Source organism: Ursus americanus, chromosome X (genome assembly GCF_024610735.1).
Source record: "Ursus americanus isolate L20-20 chromosome X, mUrsAme1.1.p, whole genome shotgun sequence".
In the NCBI taxonomy this organism is placed as follows: Eukaryota; Metazoa; Chordata; class Mammalia; order Carnivora; family Ursidae; genus Ursus; species Ursus americanus.
The window spans coordinates 116547058-116558433 of record NC_142164.1 but is presented as its reverse complement, the minus strand read 5'-3'; positions in this window follow the sequence as shown (position 1 = coordinate 116558433).

Below are 11376 nucleotides of genomic sequence, written 5' to 3'. Positions count from 1 at the left end.
CCATGACTTTCCATACAGGCTTCCTGCCACCTCTGACTGGGGAGCTTTGCTGATAACCTGGAGTCTGCAGGCCTTCTCCATTTCCCACTTTCACTGAAAATGTATCTTGTAGGTTGCTGTTGTTTTCCTTGTAGCTGCCTGAGTTTTCTAGGAGACAATTCAGAACTAAGCTGCCACCATGCTCCTACAGAAACAAAAATCACTTTTTTGGGCTTTAAAAAAAATAATTGATGATTTATTACCTCTGTTTCCTGTGTTTGTCTCTTTCTGGAACTCCTATTGTTTATATACTGGACATCCTAGAGTGGTCTTTCTAATTTTCTTTCTTTTTTTTTTTTTTTAAGGTTTTATTTGCTTATTTGTCAGAGAGAGAGAGAGAGAGAGAGAGACAGTGAGAGAGCAGGGGGGGAGGCAGGCAGAGAGGGAAGTAGGCTCCCGCTGAGCAAGGAGCCCGATATGCGACTCAATCTCAGGACCCTGGGACCACAACCTGAGCCAAAGGCAGATGCTTAACCCACTGAGCCCCCTAGGCACCCGTAATTTTCTTATCCTTTCCTGTTCTCCATTTCCTTGTCTTTTTTCTCTACTTTCTGGAGATTTCCTTAATTTCATTTTCGGTAGTAAGCTCTTTCTCTGCTTACCCACATCTCCTTGGCACATACATTTTCATGTCTCCAAGGCTGTCTTCCAACTGCCAACACCTAACAACTGTCGGCCTGGGGACTTTCTATGGCGACAATATTCCACTGGGCTCTTATGAGCATCAAGCTATAAATACCGAGAAATTATTCTGCCTTGGGAACAGCCTCCAACTAATAACTGATTGACTCTTTCCACTCAACATACTTCCTTGGAGATACATCCATGTTGCTGTACCAACAGTCTGTTCCTTTTTATTGCCTAGTACTATTCCATCGTATGGATGGATCACAGTTGGCTTCACCATTAATGGTTAATGGTTAATGGCTTAACCATTAACACCAGACGTTGTTTCCACTTTGGAGCTATTACAAGTAAAGCTGCCATGAATATTCATATATGGATCTATGTGTGAACATAAATTTCATCTGTCTGAGACAAAAACCCACATGGGCTCTTACTGGGACATGTGGTATTGGCATGTTTCGTGGTGCCTGGTGTTTGAGCTGGAGGGCTTTGGACGTCACCCAAGAGCAATGGAAACTGTTCACAAACTGTGGGGCAGATAGGATGCAATCAGACTATTACTAGATGAAAAGTAACAACCTCATGCAATATGGAAACTAAATTGGACATGAAGAGTTCAAGCAACACTGTAATCATGAGTAGAAGGATAAAGGGCGTAAAGAGAAGAGAGTCAATGGGAACAGACAGGAGACATGGATCCAGGGGGCAAAGTTCTTCGGAATCTTACAGGGTTAATTCCATAGCTGGAAAAGGATACCCTTGTAAAATATGACCCTTTGGACTTCTTCAATCCCCAGGAGGATATTTGAGGAGAAATATAAACAAAGCAAAGCAGAGAAGAAACTTGTGCTTAAATTTATTTTTAATTAATGTGTCCATTTAACATTAAAAACTATTCTTATAAACAAAACGATGGCTTAAATAATAGCTGAGAGAAAAATCTCCACCTCATTTTTTTCCTGTCTGCAGCCTCTGTGTACTGCTTTTAATAAAATAAAACATGATGTGCTTCTGTGGGTAAATCATGATTTTCCCCTAATATATTCTAATTCAAACTATTTTCAGAGAGCCCAATCTGAAAATTGCTCCCATATCTATAAAAAGCACATGTATTTTGAGAAATAAAAGATGAGAAACAAGAAGAAAAAGATACTTAAAAAAAAAAATTCTGCAGCCTGTCTGGTTAGAGCTTGAGCCAAGAATCTGATGTCCTGAGAAAATAATTCTTTCCGACAGTTTTAGAAAAGGAAGAACCCAGATAAAAATAAGCCTCTAGCAAATGGAGCCTGGACAAGAATCCATCCCCAAAAAAATCCAATTAAAAATATATATTATCTCACTTGCCTTTCTTATTTTGGGGTACCTTAAAGACAAATTATTATTAAATCCTTTCAAAGAATTGTCCAACTTTATCATAACCCCCTAGCTCTTTGCAGTTTCTTATTGCAGTGGTAAAGTTGGGGGTGGGTAGTGGCTTATTGTGTCTTGTTCTATTTTGTTTCTTCACGACAAATCCTGAGAGGTGGGAAGCAGCCCCACCATTCCATTTTTCAAATTTGGGTGATCAGGAAAGCCACTTTCAATAAAGAAAAAAACAAAACAAGCAAAACTAACAAGGAAACAGAAAACCTGTGAACATACATTAGCACTCAGTTTTGCAAAGCCAGGGGAATAACACCATGGATGAAATTTGGTGACATCAGACAATTACGAGTAGCCCCAATCTAAGACACTGTGGACCCCCAAATCTGGGTATTGCTTTCCCTGTCTGAATCTTTTTCTCCAACTGCCTCTCTCTGCAGTCTGTTCCTCTGTTCTACTACACAAGGAATGCAGGGTTCTGTTCCAAGGATGACTTTAATGAGATGTTAGGCCAAGCTTCACGGGTAGAGCCACCTCAAAACTCAGAAGCCCCTTCTCATGAGGCTGTATGCTGTGCATTTCCTAATACTCCCGAGCAGGCAGTGTGGGGTTTTCTACCATGTTTAAAGACCTCAACATACTCCTTTCAAGGCTCCCAATGGTGGAGAGACTTTATGAAATCAGATACACATCAGAGTCCTCTAACTTGCTTGTAAACCCTAAGTTTCCCAGAACTTCTCCATGTGAACACATTCACCACTGAACCATAAAACACACACAAACGTATTCCGTTTCTAATCACCTGTTTCCTTGAATTACCATTATAGGTGTTAAGGTCCTAACATATGCATAACCTCCAGCCAAGCAAAGGAGAAAAAGGATAATTCCAATCTGAAGGATGATTGCATACATGAAAGCTTTTAAATCTTTATCCATTAAGGAAGAAGTATCTTTAAAACTACTCTTTTGTTCAAAAGCAGAGCACATTCATGGTTTTCAAATTTACTGTATTTGAATTCATCTTTTTGAATCTTCAATCGCCTTTCTCTTTATGTTTAAGCAGATCATGTCCAATACTGGTATTTTACTAACCACATTCTCATACGTTGGTTAAAACATGTGAGTATATGCACCATGGTAGCCAGCCTGCAACATGGCCCCCAATGATGCTCACCAACTGGCATTCCTTCCCTTGCAGAGTCCACTCCCACACTGAACCAGAGCTGGCCCTGCACCAAGACAATACAGCACAAATGACAGTGTGTGATGTCCAAGCCTAAGCCATGAGAGGCATCAAAAACCATAAAAGTCTTTTGCATCACCCACTCAGTGCAATGCCATCCACCATGCTGTGAGGATACTCAGGCACCATGTGAAGAGGCCAGGTAGAAAGGGAGTAACTTGTCAGGCAAGGGAGGGAGCAGCCTTGAAAGTAGACGCCCTCCCTAGTGAAGCCTTCAGATGACTGCAACCCCAGTCAACACCACACTGCATGCTCTTGAGAGAACCACAACCACAACCACTCAGCTGAGCCACTCCCACATTCCCAGTCCATAGAAACCCAAGACAGAAGGAACTATTACCATCGTTTTAAGCCCACTACATTTGGGGGGGGGGGTAATTTGTACAAAGCCATCGTAATTTGAACACACACATATATACATAAAGGGCACAGATTACCCAGAAAAAGGACTCAACTCCAATAGGAAAAAAATTTTTCAAGGTGTCAATTCTTCCAGCAGATTATTCGCTGGATCAGATAAAATACTTTTTTAACTGATAGTCTTTAAAATATCAAAAAACAGACACGGATATTTTGTACATCAAATAAATTTTTTCTTCTTAGAGTCCCTGCACCTCTTCCTACAAAGTTCCTTTTTCTGATTATACTCTGATAAAGGGAGTAGAGATGGTCTCTATGGCTCTCCAGAATTTTCCACGAATGTCTACATCGGTTGCCAGCAACCCATGTGAGTTATGAAATTACACCATATATAATCTAATTGACAAAAAATATTAATCAAACTGAGACTATGTTGAGTATGACAATTTTTTTCTACAAAAGCAAGCTTTATAACTTAATTGAGTTTGAGGGAAAATATTGAGATAAAATTTTAAATGGTCTATCAAATATTTGCATTGGAGGAGGGTTAAACTCCTGTTTTCTCTTTACTCTGTGCATGTAACAGACTGAATTTTAAAAGGCACATTATGAATAAGACTATATGGGATATGCCAAGCCCTCTGATTTTTAAGAAACAAATTATTTCTCTCTTTATAGAGTCCTACCAACCAGACTTGCTGTACCTTGCTACATGTTTCTAGTCTTGCTACCTCTATGCCAAGATGAAATTCTTATCACATTAGCCAACGTCTTCTAGCCAAATGTATCAAATTATATTCATGGAATCAAATGTATGAGAGCTCACAGATAAGTGGAATAACTCAGCTCATGAAATTATATGGGCAAATCCAATATTCAGATGGCCTCTAAAGGCCAACACAGCCTGTCATGCACAATAAAATTTAAAACAAAAATTAAGAAGGTTCTCCCACTGTAGCAGGGAGTTTCCCAAGCATGGAAAACTGCCTTCTGTATTCTGGGTAATTACCCAAAATATAAAATGTCTATTTAATAGTCCTTTCTTCAGCCAGATATTTCTCTACCCACAGCCATCACCTTCTCATTCCCAAGTCTACAATCCAATTTTTTAAGGAAATATCATGGGTGAAGGCGGGTAGGGAGGGGGAAAGGAAGAAAATTTAGTCAGTAGCTATCCTACTTCCTGGTGTTTCTGGATTTTATCCTTTACATCATGGGAAAAGAAATGGCACATATTGGCTTTCTGTTTGCCCTTTTTTTTCATGTTTACTGAGCACTTTTTTTAAAGATTTATTTATTTGAGAGAGAAAGAAAGAGAGCAGGAGAAGCAGGAGCAGACGGAGAGGGAGAGAGAATCCCAAGCAGACTGTGCTGAGCCCAGCACAGGGCCCAATCTCGTGACCCTGAGAACACTACCTGAGTTGAAACCAAGAGTTGGACGCTTAACCAAAAGTGTCACCCCAGCACCCCTACTGAACATTTTCTCCGACGATTGCCGATCTAAGCATTCAACTATTCAGTTAGTATTACTCATTAACTCCCCAGTAACCATGTGGGTCACCCTGCCTTTCACAATGAGAAAACAGAGTCTGAGAGAGAGTACAGAAAGTGTGCCCTGGCTCACAGGTAGTCTGAGGCAGGACAGGTTTACAAAGCCGTGAAGTCTGAGACCAGAGCTTATATACCTTTAAACACTACTCTATATCCATGGTCATTAATGAATAAAACCAGCCACCGAAGTCATCTCTTCTCAGTGGCTTTATAAGAAGCTATTTTATCATCTGCTCTGTGGGGTGGAACAGAGAAGAAACTCGCAAGAAACCTGGGAATCCCCTGCACAGGTGTTGTAAACCTTACACAGAGTCCCTCAGACATTCCAGAAACCTATCAAAGATGGCAGTGACACTGCTACATGGGGTTAATATACAAAGAAGCACAACGAAAGGGGTTCTTCTTGACCTACAAGACTGTAATTGAAAACCCAACTACTTGTCTCATTCAACTACTGCAAGAGATTCCCAAAGCAGAGTGCCTTTTAAGGAAATGTGTGTAGTCACAGATTTGGACTGATGGACTGGTGTCAAGTCAAGCATCAGCAAGACAGGCTTAGTGGTTTTAGTCCTATGTGTTCCAGCATTAAATATTACACTGTGCATGATCTTGACCAGTTTCCAGATGAAAGACACACTGTGGCCAATTCAAAATTAGAATCAATTCCTAAAATATACCTCAACTCATGGAAATTGGTAGCAAGTATATAACTAGGGAAAACTCAGAAATTCGTACATTGGAAAAGTGAGTTTGCTTTGCTAATGGCAAGCTGTCTGCTGGAAACTCGTATGGTTGTGGAAGAGCAAACAATAAGTTCATTTCCTTTTGTCCTAGGGACTCAGCAATTCATTACTAGAAAGATTTATAAAAACTCACAGAGAAAGGAATTCTAATGAATGTAAGGAGTTGATGTGGTTGCGGAGGAATTATCAAATCATCAACCTGCTCTATGGATGAGGCAATTTGAGTGAGATCAATACACCTGAGCATAAAATAGACAAATCCTGAACTGCTTGCCAAGGTAAAGTGCCCTTAGGTGAATAACAATAATGATGATGATAACATTATTAAAAATATCATCTGGGGTTTATGTCCATTCCTTGAAAAAAATTACTTCCTGAGAAATCGTCACTGGGTAATATTTAACTCTAATAGAGCATTACAGTAGACTTTTGACCTGTCTGGGTTTTTTTCCCAAGATGTCCAGTCCAGTATGCAAAAATTTAATTTGGAATCTTAAAGACAAAAGGTATCATTGAGTCTTTAAAGAGGGTTAATGCAGTTATCTCCATTTTAAAATGATGGATCTGAAAGTCAGACAAGTTGCCTGCTTTACCCAAGGCTCTACCTTCATTGTGTTCGTGTGTTTGTCGATTCACACGGTGTTACCCAGCCCGTACATGTTGCATCACTGTTAGTCAATGGCAAAGCTAACATTAGATTCAGATCTTCTGACTTCAAGTCAAAGATGTAGAGAAAAAACAAAAGCGTACCTACGTCCACTAGAGCGGGTAACCAATGGAGACAGTCTTCATCCCTGATAGCGATGTCTACAGCCAAAGCACCGTCACCATGGCTGCCATCACGGAGGCCTAATTTATTCCAACAGCCATGGGGAAGTCCAGTAATTTCAAAAACACTTAGGAGTGAGTGCTAGAAAGGTAAAAGCTATGCCTCATTTTCTTCAAACTGATAGCAGGTGGCATAGGAATCAGTTACTGAGACCAGGATATGTGCTCAGTGAAGATTGCTTGAATGAGCCAAGAAAGTTGTGTTAGAAGGTTTCTGTTGCAGTTGTATTCATTCTGTATGCCCTCTCCTCATCCTTTTTGAGAATGACCTTAGGAAAGAGAGTGCAGAAATGAGACTAATATTGGCAAAAGCAGAGGTAAAAATGGCCAATATGCAGAGATGGACAACTGTCCAACACAGGCGCACAAGTACTCTTGTAGAAATGCAGCCGTATTGGTGGAATTAGGGACATCAAGAGATGAGAAGCCGAAGGCTGACGGAGAAGGAGGCACACACTACTGCCATAATCACAGACATTGCTGATCTCCGCACATTAGGGCCCTCACAGACTAAAATTTAAAGTTAGACCGACACAGGCACGCAGACCACAGATTCTAAAGAAAACAACTCGTTCCAGCTGGGACTCAGACCATCACTACTCATTACTGGCATCCATATTAAAGACAAATAGGAAGAAATGAGATTTAAAAATAGCGCTCACGATAATTCAGCAGCACACTGAATACATGCAATGTTGATGCTCTTCATGAACAGAAGTCATACCTTCGTTTATCACCAGCTGTTTTCCTTAGCATCCCTTCTCTGCATGTCTGTGTGGGTCTAACTCTTTCAATTGCTAAGCTCCTAATGTGTAGAGATCAGCAATACCTATGAATGGAAACACGTGTTGGGAGTAAAGAAAAATAACAGGTGGATGGGAGAATTAAATTAGACATCTTGGGTATTAAAAAAAAAAAAAAAAAGTCATTGAAATTCAAAGACCAAAACTGCTCTCAGCGGAACACAGCCAAGAAAAGAAATTGCAGTTGGACGTTTGCATCAAGGGATGTACCAGAACAAGGAAGCAAAGAGTTAAAAACTAGTTTAAGCAAAGAGTATCAAGAGGGTCCAACACATATCAAACTGGAATTCTAACAGAAGGAAAAGGAAATGAAAAAGTGAAGAAAGTCTTTCACAGCCCAGATCATTCCTGAATCATCCTGGAAACCTTGCATAGCCTCACAAATTTCTTAAAGGGAATCCATGGGAATTTTTAAATGTGGGCTTCCATGTTTCTCTGCTCTTTTCCTAAAGGAATAACCTCTATAGACTTCGCAAAGGTTTCTTCACCTATGGTCTCACTTAATCCTCTCAACAGCCTTGTGACATGACTATCATTCAACTCATTTCTCATATGAGAAAACTAAAACTCACAGGGAAATATAGAAACTTTCCCACAATCCCACAGCTAGAAAAGAAAAGAGCCAGGGTGAGTACAATGGCGTTAAAATGTGTCCACAAATTTTTTTTTATATTTCTCTCTTCAAAAGGTGGAGCCCAATTTCCCTTCCCTTGAGTGTATGATTTGCTTCCAACAAATAGAGTAAGTGTGAAATGAACATATGTGATTTTCAAGACAAAGTCATAGGAGGCAATATGGCGTCCATCTTGCTCTCTCTTGGATCACTCACTCTGAGGGAAGGCAACTGCCATGTTGTGAAGATACTCCAGCAGCCTATTAAACAAGTTCACTTGGTGAGGAAGAGGCTCTCTGCGAAAATGCAGAAAAAAAATATTCACCATCTACCAAAAGCCATGTGAGTGAGCCCCCTTCCAGCCTCAATGAAGGCTCTGGATAACGTCACCCAGGGTTGAAATCTTCACTGCAGCCTCAAGAGACACCTTGAGTCAGAACCACCCAGCTAAGTTGCTCCCAAATTCCTACTCCCAGAAACTATGAGATAATAAAAACTTCTTTTAAGCTACTAGGGAGTGTTCTGTAGCCATGGATATAACTGGATACACCAGGAAATACACCCACAGGTCTTGACCCCAAAGCCTGTGCCCTTTTACTTCACACTACTATTTTTTCTAGGACTTCCTGTGCAAAATCAAAATATTTTGGCCCACTCAATTTACATTTCCCTGTCCCTTCAATCTTTGCCAATTATGTCCCCTTTTACTGTGCCTATTTATAGTAGTTCCTATATTCTTAAAACACCAGTCTCCCCTTATGGACAATAAGGGCCACAAAAACAGGAGAGGGACCAGTTTTGGTCACCAGTGCATCCCCAGGACCAAATTTAGTGTCCAGTGACTAGTAAGCACTCAATAAACATTTTTGGATGAATAAATATCCAAAGCACATACGATACAACCAATCTGCCAGTGGAACTTTATTCTCATTTTATCTTGAACCAAAGGTAAATACATTCTATATCCAAGAAGGAAGAGGGCATTCTGCTGGAGTTACCATTTTTATTGATCCGAGCTCCCCGTCAGAAGTGTGTTTTATTCTGATAAAGGAAATACTTTGAAGAACAGGATATAGTACTGTTTTTCAACGACATCCAAAAATCCCCAGGGCATGTAAAAATAAGAATATTTTCCTAATCAAAAGCGTCTTGTTCAATCCTCCATGAGTTCTTTCACTTCCTTTCCAGACCGACTGGAGGTTTCGGGCAACAGGCCCTCAGACAGGAGTGGCCGGGCCTGCCGCTGACCTCATCCCACCCCCAGCTGCAGAGGGGGGCGGGAAGCACTGGTTACAGACAACATTTTTATGGGCAAGTAAGTTATGTGTTCGCACACGAACAGTAAATCAACATGTACTACTAAGCTGCAATGGCTTTTGATTTTGTGGGAAATGTCTAACCACCCAGATTTTATTTCGCAGCCAGGAAAAAAAAATAATAATAATAATGTGTGAGGGGAACAAAATGCAGGAAACATCTATCGGACATGACTGAAATAAGAAATCCAAGGAACAAATAATGGTGCTAACAGCAATGCAGCTTGGATCAAAGACCAGACATTTTTATAGTAACCACTAAGACAGGATGCGACATCACATGTACATTTTTAATCCAGTCCTCGCCCCTTTCTTCAGCGTTTTATCATCTCAACCACCGCTGCTCACTAGATCTTTCTGCAATGAGGGAAATGTTCTCTGCTATCTAACACAGGACCCACTAGCCATGTGTGGTTGCCGAGCACTAGAAACATGGCTAGCCAGCAGGACTGAGAACTGAGTTTTTAATTTCCTTTTAATTACTAATTTAGTATTTATTATTACAGTAACTTTGATTCGTTTAAATTTAAATAGCCACATGTGTCTAGAAGCTATGGTATCGAGCAGCACGGTACCAGAACTATTTCCCACAGAGTCTTGAAATATGGGTGCTCTCAGGCTACCAGAGGAACTTAGGTTAAGACAGGCGGAACAGCGTTACACTTCGCCAAAAACAGCAAGAAACTCAAAACTCAAAAAACTCAAGCTATTTTTAAAAACTGCCAGGGAACCCTACTGTTCCACTATTTTCTGGAGTTTCTTATGATCGGCTCCCAACGTGAGATGTGAGAGAAGAAAGAGCAAAGAAGAAAGCCCACCCAAGTTCTGCAACCGAAGCTCCCGTCCCAACAGAGAAAGAGGGTTCGTTCCATTCTATACTAGAGACCACCAGCACACACCTTCGGGGTGAAATGGGGCAGCAAAGTGAAGCAAAAGGCTGCCTGGAATAGAGATCATTTTTAATTCACAAAGGCCGTCTAGCTGGAAGGCAACAAAGCCCTCAGAGGGTGAGATTGCCTGAATGAGATGCCCGGTGGGCATACTGGCCCTCTCTCATCGTTTCCTTCTGTTTGGGGAGCAAGTCCAAACTCCGTAACCTGTTGAGGAAGCAGCAGCCAGCCCCTGTCCCAGCCTTCCTCCCATTACGTACAGACCTAATTTCTCACTGTCCCCCAAGTACAGATCTGACTGTTGCCTACTGGCAATTCCGTGTCGGTGGCGATGTGCTCTTCTCACGCTTTGTGCATGGCTCCCAGCCTGCACACCCATCGAACAGTCCAGCGCCAAGCTATTGAGCAATTTGAACTTCAACCCCTGCTGGCAGGACTGTGAACTGACACAACCTCTCAGGAAAACTGTTACTAGGGATCTACTAAACTGAGCATTCCCACTCCTGAGTAAATACATACCCAACGTGTACATATTTTCACCAAAAGACATGGACTTTGATACTCGTAGAAACATTACGCAAAAGCACCCTGAAACTGGAAATCCCACAAATCTCAAAAACAATGCAGTGGGTAAACTCGGTATATTTATATGGTGGAGTACTACACAGCAATGAAAACTGATGATATGCACCCCCACATAGCAGCAGTCATGGGTAGGACATCAGGATGGACTAAAGCAGCTAGACACAAAAGAGCTTCGTTCTTTTTTTTTTTTTTAAGATTTTATTTATTTATCTGACAGAGAACAGAGAGAGAGACAGCCAGCGAGAGAGGGAACGCAAGCAGGGGGAGTGGGAGAGGAAGAAGCAGGCTCCCAGCAGAGGAGCCCGATGTGGGGCTCGATCCCAGAACGCCGGGATCACGCCCTGAGCCGAAGGCAGACGCTTAACGACTGAGCCACCCAAAAGAGCTTCATTCTATCACCATGTCAGATAGATGCT